Genomic DNA, 21281 nt, shown 5'->3' on the forward strand with positions numbered 1-21281 from the left:
TCACATTTTTGTGATGAACGGTACATTGTATGTTAATTTCTATAAACACAACTATTTTTAAACATAATCAATTCATAAAAATCTTCTTAGAATAATGTCACAAATGATGTTCAGAGAAATCTATTTATTTAAAGAAAATCACGTAAACGTTTCATAATCGAATAAAAACATTAAGTCATCGGCTTCTTCATAGCACGTTGCATCTTCATCTACAATAATCCACGATCCAAGCAAATCAAATCAACCTATATAAAGGGAATTAATCGATGAGTTTGAAAGTCAATATATATCATTAGAGCATTTCGTTATCAAATTAGAAAATTTGAACTATAGATTCATACCGTCGCACATAGATGAATTTTCAACAAAATTCAATTTCTATATAATTATCATAACATGTAGAGCGAAAGAATAACCATTCAAATTATAGTAGTGCTAAAATATCGTATCTGAATGTACCATTTTATTCATACTTTTGACGAAAAACCATAAATTGAAAATGAAATAACCACTTGCACATCTATCTACCTTGATTTTCTTGAAATATAAAGAAACAAAATGTGCAAAAACATTATTCCTTCACACCCTTACTCTTCATTTTAGCTTAACTTAACATAAAATGTATTTTTGAGAGAAAATAAGAATAAATTCAGATTTGATGAGAGGTGTAATGAGAAACTGACTTTCTTCTTCTTGTAACCTCCATGTGTAGTGAAAACTAAATGGGAGTTTTTTCACGTAATGTAATCATATCGCACAAACACAAAAATACTAAACAACCGAAACATCTGATAATTCACCCCCAAACTTAAAATATACATTTTTTCTAATGTGAAAATAAATGCATAGGGGGTTAGGACTTCATTGAGTACATCAGTTTGTGTCATTGCCATCACTCTGGTGATGTGCATATGGGTTGACTTTCTTATCACGTTGTTGCCCATGCACTTTCGAATCTTCCTATAAATAACACAACGATAGCTTAGGTTATCTCCCAAGAAGTGCTTTTTTAAAGTCATTAGCTTGACTTTTTGCCAAGAATGATCATTACACCTTTTTTCTGCACTCCAAAATTTGATATTTCCATTTCGAATGGGGCGGGTAATACCCGCTTAATTAGGTAACAGGTCGGCTATGGGATGGGAGACTTAGACCCGACTCGGGTATAGGACGGGCACAAGTAACAAGGCACTCGCCTCGTTTAATTTGTAAAAATTAAAACTAAAAAAGAAAAGTTAAGATGCCAATTGCCAAGCCCAATATCATTTGTAACTCCTAAGTGGCCCACTTCCTAGACTTTAGTTTCCCACTAAGCCATAAGCCACATAAGGCAGTAAATAAAACCTACAGGCTACAGCCAACCACGTTACCTATCTTGTTGACTTGCTGTGTTACCGTAAGTAGAATTAGGGTTGCCGACTTGCTGTGTTACTGTGACTTCTTCACGCCACTCAGAGTCTCAATCTCTCTCGCCGTCTCTCACTTCCGCTCAAGTCTCAAGCCTAAGGACCCAAGTAATTTGACAATATCTCAAACCCTTCATCTTCTCCAATCTCCATGCTATATTCTCTAGATTACATTGTTGGTACGGTAAATTTTTTGCATGAAATTTTATGGTATTTTATTTTGTCTTATACAATATTATATTTTGATTAGTTTTTATTTTAAGCCATTTGAATTAACTAAAAAAACAAAATGTTGAAATACCTTGCTGATGACAAGAATGAGGGATCCAGTTTTTGCCTGAGTTGACTTGGTCAAATTATGAATGAATTTATGGGAATTGTTTCTAAAATAATTTGTGATCATCTAAGAAAGAAAGAAAAAATGTATTTGAACGACCAATGTAAAGTCCCTCTGAATCGGACAGAAAAAGCCAAGTTCAATCTAGTCGTTAGGGGATTCTCATCTTTTGCCTCCTTTTCCTTGCTTGAAGCTTGTTAATGAGATATTTTTGTTAAAAAATTTGTGTTTGTTTGCAGTAAATAAACAGTTGAATGATAAAGAACGGGTAGTAGCAGTTCTGGAAAATCCAAACCTCGTGGATTTTTAGATTAGTTTTATTTCAGATGTCTTGATTACAGCATTAAACATCCATACCGAGCATTGGAAGTACTCCAGCATGATCAAGTGATAATCCATCCCATGAAGACTTACCTAATTAGATAAATACACAACAAGATCCAATAGACTTGTGTGATGAGGAAGAGGATAGTAGACAAGGTAAGAAAAGAAAATTGACTTTGGTAGTATCAAACCACTTCAAAAAAAAAAAAGGGTCATTAAGGGGAAGACAAGGCAATTTGTAACTATTGTAAAAGAAAATTAGGGACTAAAATTTAGAATAGGACAAAACATTTGCACGAACATATGAAAAGATGCCCTCGTCGAAATCAAAAAAATATTAAACAAGCAATATTAAATCCATTAAAGGAAGCATGTGGAAGGGTTTCATTGGGTACTTAGTCTTTTGGTCAAGATAATGCTCTGACAGAACTTGGAAAATTGATAATCTTACATGAGTATCCTCTTTCAATGGTTGAGCAAATTGGATTTAGAATATTCACGAATACTTTACAACTATATTTAAGAACATTTCTCGTAACACTATAAAGAATGATATTTTGAAAAGTTATGATTACAAGAAATTGAAAGTGATGAGCTTATTGGAGAGGAACAAAAGCAAAATTGTAGTCACTACAAACATGTGGACTTCCAATCAGAATAAAGGATTCATGGCCATCACCGCACATTTTATAGATGATGCTTGGAGACTTTAAAGTCGTATTATGAGGTATTTATCTTGTATGAAATTAATTTAGCTTATTGTTACATAATATTTAAAATTTATTTTTGTCGTAATAATGTTATTTTATTTATTGGATAATGTTCATATATGTGCCGTGTCCGCACACGTCTGAGGCATTGAGTATATTGTTGATGGATTGCTTATCGAATTGGAATATTGATCGTAAGTTGTCTACTTTAACTATCGATAATTGTACTACGAATGATGCCATGATCAATATTGTTTTAGATAAACTTTTCCATAGTTCACTTATGCTAAATGGTGAATTTTTTTCATTTGCATTGTTGTGCACATATATTGAACTTGATAGTTAAAGATGGTTTAGAGATCATTAGCTCTAGTGTTGAGAAAATTAGTGATAATGTTGCATAGTGGACAGTAACTCCAAAAAGATTCGAGAACTTTGAGACTTCAGCACGTCAATTGAAAATTTATCGTTCCAAAAAGTTAGCGCTAGATTGCAAAATGAGGTGGAACTCTACCTATTTAATGCTTCATGGTGCTTTACAATATATGGATGTTTTTTCTCAACTAAAGCAACGTGAGACACAATATAAATGTTTGCCTAGTGATGTAGATTGGAATTTAGCGAAAGAGATACGTGAAAGGTTGGGGGTGTTTTTTGAAGTGGCTGAAATATTTTCTGGGACTAAGTACCCAACATCCAATCTTTATTTTTCTAATATTTGTGAGATAAAGTTGTCAATTTATGATTAAATGAAATCTTCTTATGATGAAATCAAGATGATTGCTTCAAGTATGATTGATAAGTTTGAAAAATATTGGAGTGAGATTCATGGAATTTTGGTAGTAGATAGTGTGTTGGATCCAAGATTTAAAATGAAGTTGGTTGAATATTATTTTCCAATGATTTATGGAAATGAAGTTTTGGATCTTGAGATTCAAAATGTTAGAAGATTTTGTCATAAACTTCTAAATGAGTACAAAATAAGCCATGGATCAAGTGGTAATAGGATCGAATCTTCAAACCGAATTGAGATATTTACTAATATGAGCAAAAAGGATCGGTTGGCACAATTTGATTTATTTTTTCTAATACGACGAGTACTGATAGTATGAAATCAGAGCTTGGCACTTTCTTAGACGAGCCCATACTGCCTAGATCAATTGATTTTGACATATTGGCATAGTGGAATACAAATTCAATAAAATATCATCTTTTGCAAAAGTTGCAAGAGATATTTTAGCATTCCAGTATCTACTATGGCGTCAGAGTCTCAATTCAGTACCAGTGATAGATTTGTTAGTCCACACAGAAATAGGCTTCATCTAAAGACTTTGGAAGCTTTAATGTGTGCTCAAGATTGGTTATGGTCCAACATTCATGGTATGAGAAATATAACTATCTATGTTATTTTATAATTGTTATTTATGTTATTTTTTTTTATTACTAACTAGTTTTATTTTTTGTTAGAGCATTCGTCGCCTACATCATATTCTGGATGCTGTACAAAATTAAGTGACATGGATATTGAAGAAAAGGTAAATTGATTTTCCTTTTAATGGACTTGAGTAATAAATAGTTAGACATATCGTTTGTCTAACTAATACACTTCTTCAGTCATCAATTTTTAAGGAGCTAGATATAGACATTCTAGAAGAAGATGTCAGTTCTTGAATATCTACAACATGAAGTGCTGCATTATGCGATGTTTCTCTACAAGCTACGTCGTAATTTATCCAATAGTTTGCACGATTAGAATATATTAGACATATTTTTAGTTGAGTGAATGTATTGTTTGTGGATTTAAGTTATGGTGAAAGACAATTATTTTGGCATTGATTATTTGATTTTCATTTAACGATTGAGAAGATATTTGATGTTGAACAATTCAACATATTTCCTGATGAATTCCTTTAATTTTACTACAGCTCTTCCTCCGTTGTTGTGTAACAAGGATTATGTTAAACTTCAAGTTCTTAAAGTTTTTTAGCAGAGTAAGGAGAATTGTCATGATGTCAGTCAAAATATTATATTATTACAAAGGGCACTAAACTTAGAATATATTAAAAACTGAATTAGAACGGGATAGTAAATGGGTAGAGACCACGCCTGCCCCGACTCGCTCTCGACTTGTCCCCGACTTAAATGGTATGGGGCGAGAAACTATCTAGTGGGGCGAGGACGAGGGAAGATGCCCCAACCCATAGCCGTCCCATTGCCATCCCTTCTCTTCTTCATCAATTCTATAGTGAACTTTGATATCAGAAGGTTGCTCATATTGGGTGTAAATATTAAGTATATATTGCTTATCCTGGACCTTAAATATTAGCTCAGCATTCTCCATGTCAATCAGAGTTCGACCCATTTCTAAGAATGGTCGACCTAATATAACTGGAATATCTCCATCTTCTGATATGTCAACACAATGAAGTTCATGGAAAATATTTAATTTCCCGCTTTTATGAGTACATCATCAACTTTGCCACGTGTCCTTGAAATTGTTCTACCACCTAGTTGTACTGTTATTGATATTGATTGGACTTTACCCAACCCAATTTCTTGAGAACAGAATATAGCATTAGATTTATACTAATACCTATGTAGCACAATGCATTAATAGATGAAGAGTTTCCAATTGAAATTGGTAAAGTAAAACTACATGGATCTTTCAACTTGGGAGGCAATTTGTGTTGTACTCTTGCACTACTTTCCACCATTAATACTACAATTTCAAACTCCAAGAGCTTTCTTTTCTTTGTCAACATCTGTTTCAAAATTTTTGTATAGCTTGAAATTTGTAATATTACATCAATCAATAGAATATTGATTTGGAGCTTCTTGAGAATAGCAATAAAATTTTCAAATTTTGTGTCATGTTTGTTCTTATTGAGTCTTTGAGGAAAAGCAATAGGAGGCATGTAAGTCTTGACTGGACTTGATGCCTTGGTAGTAGATTTTTTATACTTTCTTCATTCTCAATTGAGGTTGGTACATATTTTTCTACCATTGTAGTTTCATCAACTTCTTTTTGGTCATCTTTTTTCTGGTCTTTTTGTATTAATCTTTGGTAATTGCACCCCACTCCTTGTAGTTATATCATGACCATTTTTCCTCCATCGACTTCTTTCGTAGTCTTTGAGAATTTGGAAGCGGAGTTATATATGCTTTTACGTTTACGGGAGCTTGGGGGGATCATTTTTCACTACTCTTATTGCTATCACCTGCTCATTGGGATTTGTCATTGTATTGCTTGGCAATGATCCCTGTGGATGATATGCAATTTGTTGAGCCTTCTGACCAATTTGTGTTTCCAACTTCTTGATAGATACTTACTGATTTTGAAAATTAGTGTCAATTTGTAGGAATACTTTATTTGTTTTTTGTACATAGTGATGAAACATCTTTCCCAAACTTGGTCTTTTCTCTTGTTGAAAATTGTTTCCATGTGTTGAAATTACAGAATCATCTGAAAAAGTAAATATCAAGTAATTCTCGTTAATGTGATTTCTCTTATAATTCTCACATGCTGAACTGACCATCATTACATTGCCTTCATATGTTTGCAATTTTACAAGTAACTCCACCTGCTTTGTTAAAGCAACAATTTGTACATTGGCAGATGTTATGCTATCTAGTTCATGAATTTTAGCTACCTTTTTGTACCACTCTTTCTGATGAGAACATTGAATGTATAGGGGCAATTAACCCGAACAAGTCTAGGCATTATTGAACTGATTTGCCTATGATTGATCAACTAGTAGAGGAATCCACCTATGACTTTAATAGTGGTCAAAGTTCGATGTAGAAATATTGTACTTGATTACCTATGGTGATTCCATGATTTGTACACTTTCTCATCAGCTCCTTAAATCTGTTCCGTGCCTCGTGGTAGCTCTCTCCATCTCTTTGTTGGAAAGTTTGAATTTCCATTCCGATTTTTGCTACTTTTATCGATTAGAAAAATTTGTTGCAAAACTTTCTAGTCAGTTATTCCCATGTAATAATGCTTCGATGAGGTTTGGCATCTAACCTCTTCAATGCAGCATCTCTCAATATATATGGAAACAATCATAAGTGAAATTATCTTACAAGTAGCGGAGCAATGGATGACTTGAGGCATAGTCTCCAATACTTCAAGTTCAACATTCATTGGATTCCACAAAATCATAATCTGGCCGTTTTGATTACTATTAAAGTTGTTGCATTTGCAAATATCCTCCGAATTTGTTCTGTGTAATCCGGTTTAATTTCACCACATTCAATTTTGATTCCAAAATACCCATAACATCAATATCATGTTGCTTCATGAAGCTTCGAACCCCATTTTGTTTAAGTGGTGGGTTCAAGCCCCTCATTCCAAGAACCTACCTTCATGATGATGAAGCAAGGGATACACCATTCTTTTTGTTTTTCATAACCATTTCTTTCCTTTGCCTTGCAAGCTTTCCTTTTAGTTTATCATTGTTACCTATCGTAGTAGTTGTATCACGCACATTTGATGAGCAATCTTCCTCCAGTATAGCCGTATGGACACCATCATTTCCTTCTACCCGTATAGGAGTAATTCTTGTCGGATGTTTCCCTTGTTGCATACCCTTTTTCTTATTGATGACCTCAACAAACGGAACCTACTTTTGCACAGCCTACTATATCATCCTCATTTCAGTTGGAAAATCACCATCATTGCCAATCTATCCAACACGTTCAACAGCAAAATATTTTTGGTAATTTTCCTAGCAATCTGCCTATTTTCCTAACCTGAAACGTGCTTATAGAAGCCTCAACAGCTAGATTTTGGTTGCTGGCCTTTTTTTAAAATTGCACGAAGTTGCCTTATGTTCAAACATCTTGCAATTACCACAAAATTTTGGCTCGTGCTCGAAAATTACTTGTGGAATTCTATCTACCGACGCGATCATCCACCTGGTATACCCCCAAATCACTCTAATTTTACTCTTTGGGTTGACAATTACTGTGGCAACCCTCTTTCTATGAGCAATGGAATGAAGCATTGGAAATGATTATCATTTAAAGCTTATAAAGAGACGTGTCTATTTTCCTTTAAAAGCTCAGCAATTGAAAAAAAAAATTATGCTCTCTGTCCAAGGACATACCATTCTCGTGCATTTCCTCCATACTTGAGGTCCCATACTTTGTAAAATTAACTTGTTCAATTATGGTCATGCTATATGTAATCTTGTTCAATTAACTTTTTGCTATCTTCATTCGTAGTCCCATACTGAAGGAAAAGATTGCTAACTTCATTCTTGTAGTCAATCCCATAATTTAAACGAAAAAGTAACTCTTTGCTACATTCTCTTCTCAAATATTTTACAGTCTATCTTCTGAAGGAAAAAAGAAAACCTTATCATAATGTACGAAGTAATCTTGCACGTATATGAAAATCTATTGCAACAATATGCTCAAAAGAGAGGTCTTATTAAGCCTGTATAAGCTTATAAACATGACGGCCCTCTTCACGCTCTCCGCTACAAGTCATATCTCTCTGGATAGAAAAATATATAAAGCATGAGCACATTTTTCACACTAAAAGGTGCTGAAAATATAGCAGCCAAAGTTGCTTGTGAAGCTTTGTCAATTGTTGAGACCCAAGAGGCCAGTATTCGAACCAACTAATTTTGATAATTTTATCATTATTGCTTTTTTGGTGTATCACATTGGTGCATTTTAATTACTTTAGGATAAAAGAATGTACAAAAATGTCCTACAATAAATGGCCTAGAAAGGATGTCTTAGGTTTCTGTCATATGAGACATCCTCAGCAAGTCCTCACAAGATTGGATTTTATCAATTGTTGTGGTTGGAAGTGAAACTTTCAAAGGAACTGAAGCCAGAACTAAGAAGTAAGCAGAAGCAAATGCTACTAAAGTGGTTTTCAAGTTGATCTTACACGAGTAAGAAACTAATTATTTATTGGGTTTTGAATTCGGTCCGACAGCTAAGTCAACTGTCGAGTAAGAACAATGTAAGCCACTTCAGTAGTATTTGCTTTTGCCTGCTTCTTAGTTTTAGCTTCAATTCCTTGAAAATTGTCACTTCCAACCACAACAATTGGCACAAATCTAGTCTTGTGAGGACCTGCAACGGATGTCTCATATGACGGAAGCTTAAGACCTCTTTTCTAGGCCATTTCTTGAAGGACATTTTTGTATATTCCTATATCCTAAAGTAATTAAAATGCACGAATATGATACAACAAAAAAGCAATAATGATAAAAATATCAAAATTAGTTGGTTCGAATACTGGCCTATTAGGTCTCAACAATTGACAAAGCTTCACAAGCAACTTTGGTTGCTGCATTTTTAGTACATTTTATGCGGAAAAATATGCTCATGCTATATATATTTTTCCATCCAAAGAGATGTGACTTGTAGCAGAGAACGTGAGGAGGGCTGTCAAGTTTACAAGCATACACAGGCATAATAAGACCTCTCTTTTGAGCATATTGTTGCAACAGATTTTTTTATATGTACAACTTGACTTTGTACATTATGATAAGGTTTTCTTTTTTCCTTCAGAAAATAGACTGTAAAATATATGAGAAGGGAAGATAGCATATCTAGTCTTGTGAGGAACTGCTAAGGATCTCTCATGTGACGAAAACTTAAGACCTCCTTTCCAGGCCATTTCTTGTAGGACATTTTTGTATTTTTTTTATACTAAAGTAATTAAAATGCACAAATGTGATACAACAATTTAGCAAAAGTATTTTATAATTTTAAGGAAAGAAACATCCAATTGACCTCACATCAGATAGTCCAACATTAAGACAACATTTTAAAAAATCTTTCACCTCATAGGGAGTAACATCCGCTCCAATAATTTTTTTCATCAAATGTGAGCACATTATTGAAGTCCTCAAAAATCAACAAAGGTGAAGGGTAATTTAAACCATACTTCATGACGTTATTACAAAGAGGCCTACGACCCAAAATAGTATGATAAGCATAAACAAAGCTAACAAGAAAGGTAAGTGAAGTTACCTTACAAGTAGCGGAGAAATGGGTGACTTGAGACGTAGTCTCCAATACTTCAAGTTCGACCTTCATTGGATTTCATAAAATCATAATCCGGCCATTTTGATAAGGATGAAAGTTGTTGCGTTTGCAAATATCCTCCGAATTTTTTTCGCACGATCTGATTTAATTTCACCACATTCAACTTTGATTCCAAAATGCCATAACATCAATATCATGTTGCTTCATGAAGTTCCGAACCCCATTTTGTATAAGCGGTGGGTTCAAGCCCTTTATATTCCAAGAACCTACCTTTATGATGATGAAGCAAGGGATACACCATTCTTCTTGTCTTTCATAACAATTTCCTTCATTTGCCCTTCAAGCTTTTCTTTTAGCTTATCATTGTTAGCAGCCTTAGTAGTTTTATCATGCACATTTGATGAGCAATTTTCCTCCGGTACAGCCGTATGGACACCATCATTTCCTTCCACCCATCTAAGAGTAATTCTTGTTGGATTTTTCCCTTGTTACATACCCTTTTTCTTATTGATGACCACGACAAATGGAACGTTCTTTTGCAAAGCCTGTTGCCAAATTACTCCAGTGCCTGCTGTATCATCCCCATTTCATCTGGAAAATCACCATCATTACCAATCTGTCCAACATGTTCAACAGCAGAAATCTGGTTCGTAATTTTCCAAGCAATCTGCTCTTTTTTAGTCCCGGAACATGCTTTGTAAAAGCTTCAACAGCTTGATTTTGGTTACTGGTCTGTTTATTTAAATTGCACAATCTTGCCTTATGTCCGAACACTTTGCAATTACCACAAAATTTTGGTTCATACTCAAAAACCACTCGTTAAATTCTATCTTTACCCATGGGTAGAGTCATTTCCACGGATTGAATCAAGTTTTTGGATGCATCAACTGCCACTAAAACCCGAGCAGAAGATAATCTTTTCTTGTTCGACGTAAGTTTATCTATGGATATTGGATTCCCAATCTTTGAAGCAATTTTTCGCCAACTCTCTAGAATTCTGACAATCCAAAGGAAGTCCCAATAATTTCACCCATACTAGCATGATGTTAATATTTTCATCATCAAATTCAAAACACAGTGGCATAGTCTTCAAAATTAACGACATACCAAATACAAGGTAGTGACCTTTATGCAACAACTTCGCTTTAGAGCTCACTTTAGGATTTGAAAATCAACAATCCACTCTCACAAACAAAGTACGGGTACGGGATCTTTCAAGTATCGATCAATACCAGCAGCAACAACAAAGATCTGAGCTTACCCCCAGCTACTGACGTAGTCATCCGCCTGGTATACCCTCGAATCGCCCTAACTTTACTCTATTGGGTCGAAAATTATTGTGGCAACCCTCTTTCTATGTGCAGCGAAATGAGGTATTGGGAACTGCTATCCTTTAAATTTTATAAAGAGACGTGTCTGTTTTCCTTTAAAAGCTCAACAATCCAAAAAAATTTATGCGCTCTGTCCAAGGACATATCATTTTCCTACATTTCCTCCATACTCATGGCCCCATACTTTGTAAAATTAACTCATTCAATTATAGTCATGCTAAGTGTAATCTTGTTCAATTAACTTTTTGCTATCTTCATTCGTAGTCCCATACTGAAGGAAAAAGTTGCTAACTTCATTCTTCTAGCCAATCCCATACTTTGAATGAAAAAGTAACTCTTTGCTTCCATTCCTTCTCAAATATTATACATTCTATCTTTTGAAGGAAAAATAATTTATCATAATGTACGAAGTCAAGTTGGGCATGTATGAAAATATGTTGCAACAACATACTCAAAAAAGATGTCTTATTATGCCTGTGTACGCTTATAAATTCGACGCCCTCCTCACGCTCTCTACTACAAGTCACATGTCTCTCTGGATGGAAAAATATATAGAGCACGAGCATATTTTTCCACACCAAAAGGTGCTAAAAATGCAGCAACCAAAGTTGCTTGTGAAGTCTTGTTAATTTTTTGAGACCCAAGAGGCTAGTATTCGGACCAACTAATTTTGATACTTTCACCATTATTGCTTTTTTGTTGTAGCACATTTTTGCATTTTAGTTACTTTAGGATAAATGAATATAAAAAAATGTCCCATAAAAAATGGCCCAGAAAGGAGGTCTTAGGTTTTCGTAATATGAGACATCCACAGCAAGTCCTCACAAGACTGGATTCGTGTCATTTTTTTGGTTGGTAGTGGCACTTTCCAAGGAATTGAAGCCATAATTTAGACGCAGATAGAAGCAAATGCTACTGAAGTGGCTTACATTAATCTTACTAGAGTAAGAAACTAATTATTTATTGGGTTTTGAGTTCACTCCGACTACTAACTCAACTATCGAGTAAGTGCAATGTAAGCTACTTCGACGTTTTTGCGTTTGCCTGCTTCTTAGCTCTGGCTTCAATTCTTTGGAAAGTGTCACTTCTAACCACAACAATTGACACAAATCCAGCCTTGTGAAGACCAGCTGGGGATGTCTGATATGACAGAAACTTTACATCTTCTTTCTGGGCTATTTCTTGCAGGACATTTTTGTATATTCCTTTATCTTAAAGTAATTAAAATGCACAAATGTGATACAACAAAAAATCAATAACGATTAAAGCATCAAAATTAGTTTGTCCGAGTAATGGCCTCTTAGGTCTCAACAATTGACAAAGCTTTACAAACAACTTCGGCTGCTGCATTTTTAACACATTTTAGTGTGGAAAAATAGGCTCGTAGTTTATATATTTCCATCCAGAGACACACGTGACTTGTACTGAAGAGCGTGAGGAGTGCCGACGAGATTATAAACATACAAAGACATAATAGGACCTCTTTTTTGAGCATATTGTTGCAACAGATTTTTATATATGTGCAACTTGACTTCGTACATTATGATAAGGTTTTTTTTTCCCTTCAAAAGATAGACTGTAAAATATAAGAGAAGAGAAGGTAGCAAATCCAGTCTTGTGAGGATCTGCTGGAGATGTCTCATTAAGACCTCATTTCTTGTGCTCTACACTCATGTGGACCTACTGGAAGGTAGTAAATCCAGTCTTATGCTCTACACTCATGATATTTATGCTACTTAATTCATTATTTTGTTATCCTTGAGTGTATTAGAATGTTTTCATGTGTGTTTTGATGTTGTAATAGAGGTTGATGAAATTGGAGGAATTAAGCAAAAGTTGGCAAAATTGGAAAGAATGGGCCAAATTGTAAAAGATCCAAAGTTTGGGCACTAAAATGCAAATAATCAAAATTTATGCATTGTAACTTTGAAGTGATTCATAAAATTGATGCTACGTTTTCAATCCTTAGCTATGAGGGCAAGATATTTAGCACTACTTGTTTTAAGTATTTTTATTTGTATTTATTTATTTATTTGTGTTTGTTAGTTTTAGTTTGGTGTTTGCTCAAGGACAAGCAAACTATTAAGTTTGGGGATATTTGATGAGTGCTCTACATTCATGATATTTATGCCACTTAATTTATTATTTTGTTATCCGTGAGAGTGTTTTAGAACATTTTAATGTGTGTTTTGATGTTGTAATATAGGTTGATGAAATTGGAGAAATTAAGCAAAAGTTGACAAAATTGGAGAGAATGGGCCAAATTGTAAAAGATCCAAAGTTCGGGGACTAAAATGTAAATAATCAAAACTTGTATCGAACCTTGCAATAAAGATCCAAGAGTTCTAGGAGTCAATTGAATGAGGAAAGATGTCAAAGTGATCAAATTTAGGTAAAATATGTCACAAATCAATTTTCAACCGAAAAGTTACGCTTCGAAATTTCAGCCTCACATTGAGACCCCTTTCTGAAAAAGCAAACAATCGAGTTCGAGATTGATGTCTGAAACAAAGTTGAGTTAGCTTTCCAACGCATCTTGAATCACCACAATCGGATATCGGACGAGAAATTTATGATAAAAATACTGAAGAAGGTGCAGTGCTGAATATTCGTCTGAAACGGACGCAACATCGCCCAGTTATCTGAAAATAACAGAATGCCTGGTGTTGAGGTGCCGGCTATATGGGAAAAGGGTTTTCTTACATTTTTAAACTCTTTTTTTGGCCCAACTCAACCCTAATTCATCCAAGAATTTCAAAATACTATAAATACCATTCAAAATACCTATTTTCTCAAACAATTGAGGGGGACAAGATTGGAGAATTGAACACAAAATTCAACCAAGAATTCAAAGGGATTCAATTACAATTCAAAAGGAGGAATTAAGGAAGGCAAGAACAACATCAAGAAAGAAATTGAAGATCTACAATCCTATTTTTTTTCTACTCGCTTTCTTATATTTTCTTATATGAATTTTTGTATTTTCTTAGAATATATGATGAACTAAATTCATATTCTAGGGTTTGATGTAGCCAAACTTGATATTATGATTTGATTTTGTCATGGCTATTTTTATTTGATTTTTCACATTTGTTTAATTGTGTCATGATTTTAATGATTTCAATTGCCTGATCAACAATTGAATGATTGGATGCTAGTCAATTCTAGTACTCATGAGAGGGGAATTTAGGCATGATCATAAGATTGACACAACATAGATTTTATAGATTTCGAGAGAAAGTATAAAATTTGTGAAGCTTACTCCACAAAAGAATCAGATCTTTATTAAATTCTTGATTTTCAATTAAGAACAGAGATGTTGGAATTGGAATATAGGGTTAATTTCTACCCGGTGCTCGAGAGAGGGGTGAGAAATACATTAGGATTCTTGCTTTTAAACATGGAAAAATTGATTGGAATAACTGGACATAATTAAATTGTAATTGATAGTTAGGCGAAATCATTCTCTAGGCTTTTCCATTTTTGATTTAGTTGTATAATTTGCATCCCTTGAATTCCTTCCCACACCCATCGCATTAATTTAGTTAAAAAAAACATTGATTCTAAAATTTCATTTGTTTAGATAAAATAGAAGCTACCTAATTATAGTACTTCATAGAAATTAAATTTCAATCCCCATGGGTTCGACATTCTAACTTCTTTACTATTTTACAAAACTTGATGCCGTACACTTACAGGTACGAGACCTTCCAAGTATTCGTCACTTCCAGCAACAATAGTGGAGATCCCAGCTCCCTCCAACTACCGACGCGATCGTCCGCCTGGTATACCCCCGAATCGCCCTAGTTTTACTCTATGGGGTCGACAATTATATTAGCAACACTCTTTCTACAGGCAGTGGAATGAAGTATTGGAAACAACTATTCTTTAAAACTTATAAAAAGACGTGTCTATTTTCCATTAAAAGCTCAACAACCCAAAAAAAAAATTATGCACTCTGTCCAAGGACATACCATTCTCGTATATTTCCTCCATTCTCGTGGTCACATACTTTTTAAAATTAACTTGTTCAATTATAGTCATGCTAAATGTAATCTTGTTCAATTAACTTTTTGCAATCTTCATTCGTAGTCCCATATTGAAGGAAAAATTGGTAACTTCAATATTGTAGTCAATCCCATACTTTGAATGAAAAAGTAACTCTTTTGCTACCTTCCCTTCTCAAATATTCTAAAGTCTATCTTTTGAAGGAAAAAAAGAAAGCCTTATCATAACATACAAAGTCAAGTTGCACATATATGAAAATCTGTTGTGACAATATACTCAAAAGAGAGGTCTTATTACGCCCGTGTATGCTTATAAACTCGACGGCCCTCCTCACGCTCTTCGCTACAAGCCACATGTCTCTCTAGATGGAAAATTATATAAAGCACAACCATATTTTTCTGCGCTAAAAGGCGCTGAAAATGTAACAGCCAAAGTTGCTTCTGAAGCTTTGTCAATCGTTGAGACCCAAGAGGCCAGTATTCAGACCAATTAATTTTGATGCTTTTATCATTATCATTTTTTTGTTGCGTCACATTTGTGCATTTTAATAACTTTAGAATAAAGGAATATACAAAAATTCCCTACAAGAAATGACCCAGAAAGGGGGGTCTTAAGTTTCCATCATATGAGACATACCCAGCAAGTCCTCAAAAAACTGGATTTTGCGTCAATTGTTGTGGTTGGAAGTGACGCTTTCCAAGGAATTGAAGCCAGAACTAAGGAGCAAGCAAAACCAAATGCTGCTGAAGTGACTTACATTGCTCCTACTCGAGTAAGAAACTAATTATTTGTTGGGTTTTGAATTTGTTCTAGTCTCTAAAAACAACGGCTACAGTTATTTTTTTTTAGCTCATGCATATGAGAGAGTACTTTGCTTAAGTTAAATGGTTAGAAAAGCTCCTGGCTACTACATATACATGCTTGCATTACTACCTTTTTTGTGTTTATGCATGCTGGTCCATTTTGATTTTAGATTAAAATAAGCTCAAATATATTTAAAATATTGGCCAATGCTTAGAGAAATTCTCCACCAATACTGTAATGGTGGTGCAATAGGTATTTAAAACTTATAATTTCTCAAAACTTGTAGCTAGATAGTGGCTGTTTTATCTGAATAGTTTAACCTTTGATTTCAGATTAAAATAAGCTCAAATATATTTAAAATATTGGCCAATGCTTAGAGAAAATCTCCATCGATACTGGAATGTTGGTGCAATAGGTATTTAAAACTTATAATTTCTCAAAACTTGTAGCTAGATAGTGACCGGTTGGTTTAACTATTTCAAATAAAACAGTGACTATCTAGCTACAAGTTTTGTAAAATTATAAGCTTTAAATACCTATTGCACCACCATTTTAGTACCGATGGAGATTTTCTCTAAGCAGTGGCCAATATTTTAAATATATTTGAGCTTATTTTAATCAGATATCAAATGGACCAACATGCATAAACACAAAAAAGGTAGTAATGCAAGCATTTATATGTAGTAGCCAGCAGCTTTTCTAACCATATAACTTAAGCAAGGTACTCACTCATGTGCATGAGCCAAAAAGAAATAACTGAAGCTATTGTTTTTAGAGACAAGAACAAACTCAAAATCCAACAAATAATTAGTTTCTTACTCGAGTAAGAGCAATGTAAACTAGTTCAGCAGCATTTTCTTCTGCCTGCTTCTTAGTTCTAGCTTCAATTCCTTAGAAAGTGTCACTTCCAACCACAATAATTGACACAAATCCAGTCTTGTAAGGACTTGCTGGGTATGTCTCACATGACAAAGACATAAGAGCCCTTTTCTGGGCCATTTCTTATAGGGCATTTTTGTATATACCTTTATTCTAAAGTTATTAAAATACACAAATGTGACACAACAAAAATGCAACAATGATAAAAGGATCAAAATTAATTGGTCCGAATACTGGCCTCTTGGGTCTCAACAATTGACAAAGCTTCAGAAGCAACTTTGGCTGCTGCATTTTCAACGCCTTTTAGTAGGAAAAATATGGTCATACTTTATATATTTTTCCATTCAGAGAGACGTGGTTGTAGTGAAGAGCGTAAGGAGAATCGTCAAGTTTACAAGCATACACAAGCATAATAAGACCTCTCTTTTGAGCACATTGTTGCAGCAGATTTTCATATATGTGCAACTTGACTTTGTACATTATGATAAGGTTTTCTTTATTCCTTTCGAAGATAGACTGTAAAAGATTTGAGAAGGAAAAGTTACAAAAAGTTACTTTTTCATTCTAAGTATGTGATTGACTACAAAAATGAAGTTAGCAACTTTTTCCTTCAATATGGGACTAAGAATGAAGATCCTAGCTCACCCCCATTTACTAATGCGATCGTTCGCCTGGTATACCTTCGAATCACCCTAATTTTACTCTATGGGGTCGATAATTGTTGTAGCAACCCTCTTTCTACAAGCAGTGGAAAGAAGCATAGGAAATAGCTTTCCTTTAAAACTTACAAAGAGACGTGTCTATTTTCCTTTAAAAGCTCAAAAACCCAAAAAAATAAATAAATAAAATTATGCACTCTGTCCAAGGACATACCATTCTTGTGCATTTCCTCCATACTTGTGGTCCCATACTCTGTAAAATTAACTTATTCAATTATAGTCATGCTATATGTAAACTTGCCCATAGTGAAGGAAAATTTGCTCACTTCATTCTTGTAGCCAATCTCACACTTTGAATGAAAAAGTAACTTTTCGCTACCTTTCCTTCTCTCTATCTCCGGAAGGAAAAAAGAAAACCTTATCATAATGTACGAAGTCAAGTTGCCCATATATGACAATCGGTTGCAACAATATGCTTAAAACAGAGGTCTTATTATGCTTGTAAATGCTTATAAACTCGACGACCCTCCTCACGCTCTCCAATACAAGTCGGTTGTCTCTCTGGATGGAAACATATATATAAAGCACGAACATATTTTTCCACCCTAAAAGGTGCTAAAAATGCAGCAAACAAAAGTTGCTTGTGAAGCTTTGTAATTTGTTGAGACCCAAGAGGCCAGCATTTGGACCAACTAATTTTGATACTTTTGTCATTATTGCTTTTTTGTTATATCATATTTGTGCATTTTAATTACTTTAGGATAAAGGTATATACAAAAATGACCTACAAGAAATGGGCCAGAAAGAAGGTCTTAAGTTTCCGTCATATGAGACATCCCCAACAGGTCCTCACAAGACTGGATTTGTGTCATTTGTTGTGATTGGAAGCGACACTTTCCAAAAAATTGAAGCCAGAACTAAGAAGTAGGCAAAAGCAAATGCTGCTGAAGTAGCTTACATTGATCTTACTCAAGTAATAAACTAGTTATTTATTTGGTTTTGCGTTCGCTCCTACAGCCAAGTCAACTATCGAGTAAAAGCAATATAAGCTACTTCAGCAGCATTTGCTTCTGCCTACTTCTTAGTTCTGGCTTCAGTTCCTTGGAAAGTGTCACTTTCACCCCCAACAATTGAAACAAATCCAGTCTTGTGATGACCTGCCAGGGATGTCTCATATGACAGAAAATTAAGACCTCCTTTCTGGGCCATTTCTTGTAGGACATTTTTGTATATTCCTTTCTCCTAAAGTAATTAAAATACACAAATGTGATACAACAAAAAAGCAATAACGATAAAAGCATCAAAATTAGTTGGTCCGATTGCTGGCCTCTTTGGTCTCAACAATTTACAAAGCTTCACGAGCAACTTTGGTTTACTGCATTGTCAGCAACTTTTAGGGTAGAAAAATATGTTCGTGCTTCATATATTTTTCCGTCCAGAGAGACAACCGACTTGTAGTGGAGGGAGTGAGGAGGGTCGTCGAGTTTATAAGCATGCACAAGCATAATAGGACCTCTCTTTTGGGCATATTGTCGCAACATATTTTTATATATGTGCAACTTGACTTCGTAAATTATGATAAAGTTTTCTTTCTTCCTTCTGAAGATAGACTGCAAAATATTTGAGAAAGAAAGTTTGCTTTTCTTTCAAAGTATGGGATTGACTACAAGAATAAAGTTAGCAACTTTTTTCCTTCAGTAGGGGACTAAGAATGAGGATCCCAGCTCACCTCCCAACTACCGACTTGATCGTCCACCTGGTATACCCCCGAATTGCCCTAATTTTACTCTATGAGGTCAACAATTATTGTGGCAACCCTCTTTCTACAAGTTGTGGAATAAATCATTGTAAATAGCTATCCTTAAAAACTTATAAAGAGACGTGTCTATTTTCCTTTAAAAGCTCCAAGACACCAAAAAAATTTAAAAAATAAACAATAAAATAAAAAAATATTCACCTTATTCGAGGACATAGCATTCTCGTACATTTACTCCATACTTGTGGTCCCATACTTTGTAACATTAACTTGCTCAATTATTGTCATGCTATATGTAGTCTTATTCAATTAACTTTTTGCTATCTTCATTCGTGGTCCCATACTGAAGGAAACTTTGCAAACTTCATTCTTGTAGCTAGTGTCATACTTTGAATTACAAAGCAACTCTTCACTACCTTTCCTTCTCAAATATTTTATAGTCGATCTTAGGAAGGAAAAAGGAAAACCTTATCATAATGTATGAAGTCAAGTTGCCCATATATGACAATCTGTTGCAACAATATGCTCAAAAGAGAGGTCTTATTATGCTTGTGCATGTTCATAAACTCGACGACTCTCCTCCCGCTCTCCACTACAAGTCAGGTGTCTCTCTAGATGGAAACATGTATATAAAGCACGAACATATTTTTCCACCCTAAAAGGTGCTAAAAATGTAGCAAACAAAAGTTGTTTGTGAAGCTTTGTCAATTGTTGAGACCCAAAAGGCCAGTATTTGGACCAACTAATTTTGATACTTTTGTCATTATTGTTTTTTTGTTATATCATATTTGTGCATTTTAATTACTTTAGGATAAAGGAATATATAAAAATGACCTACAAAAAATAGCTTAAAAAGAAGGTCTTAGGTTTCTGTCATATAAGACATTCCCAGCAGGTCCTCACAAGACTGGATTTGTGTCATTTGTTGTGGTTGGAAGTGACACTTTCCAAAGAATTGAAGCCAAAACTAAGAAGCAGGCAGAAGCAAGTGCTGCTGAAGTTGCTTACACTGATCTTACTCGAATAAGAAACTAGTTATTTATTGGGTTTTGCGTTCACTCCGACAGCCAAGTCAACTATCGAGTAAGAGCAATATAAGCCACTTCAGTAGCACTTGCTTCTGCTTGCTTCTTAGTTCTACCTTCAATTCCTTGGAAAGTGTTTCTTCCAACCCTAACAATTGAAACAAATCCAGTATTATGAAGACCTGCTAGGGATGTCTCATATGACAGAATTTTAAGACCTCTTTTCTGGATAATTTCTTGTAGGACATTTTTGTATATTCCTTTCTCCAAAAGTAATTAAAATGCACAAATGTGATACAACAAAAAAGCAATAACGATAAAAGCATCAAAACTAGTTGTTCAAATACTGGCCTCTTGGGCCTCAACAATTGACAAAGCTTCACAAGCAACTTTGGTTTGTTGCATTTTTAGCACCTTTTATGGTGGAAATATATGTTTGTGCTTTATATATATGTTTTCATCCAGAGAGACACCTGACTCGTAGTGGAGAGCGTGAGGAGGATCGTCGAGTTTATAAGTATGCACAAACATAATAAGACCTCTCTTTGGAGCATATTGTTGCAACAGATTTTCGTATATGTGCAACTTGACTTCGTAAATTATGATAAGGTTTTCTTTTTTCCTTCCAAAAATAGACTGTAAAATATTTGAGAAGGAAAGGTTGCAAAGAGTTACTTTTTCATTCAAAGTTATGGGGTTAACTGCAAGAATAAAGTTAGCAACTTTTTCCTTCAGAATTGGGACTAAGAATGAAGATCCTAGCTCACCTCCCAACTACTGACATGATTGTCCACCTGGAATACCCCCAAATTGCCCTAATTTTACTCTATGGGGTCGACAATTATTGTGGCAACCCTTTTTCTGCAAGCTGTGGAATGAAGCATTGGAAACAACCATCCTTTAAAACTTATAAAGAGGCGTGTCTGTTGTCCTTTAAAAGCTCCAAGACTAAAAAAAAAAAAAAAAAAAAAAAAAAAAAAAAAAAAAAAAAAAAATTTCACCTTTTCCAAAAAAAAACCATTTTC

This window comes from Olea europaea, unplaced genomic scaffold, assembly GCF_002742605.1.
Source record: "Olea europaea var. sylvestris unplaced genomic scaffold, O_europaea_v1 scaffold199, whole genome shotgun sequence".
Taxonomy (NCBI): Eukaryota; Viridiplantae; Streptophyta; class Magnoliopsida; order Lamiales; family Oleaceae; genus Olea; species Olea europaea.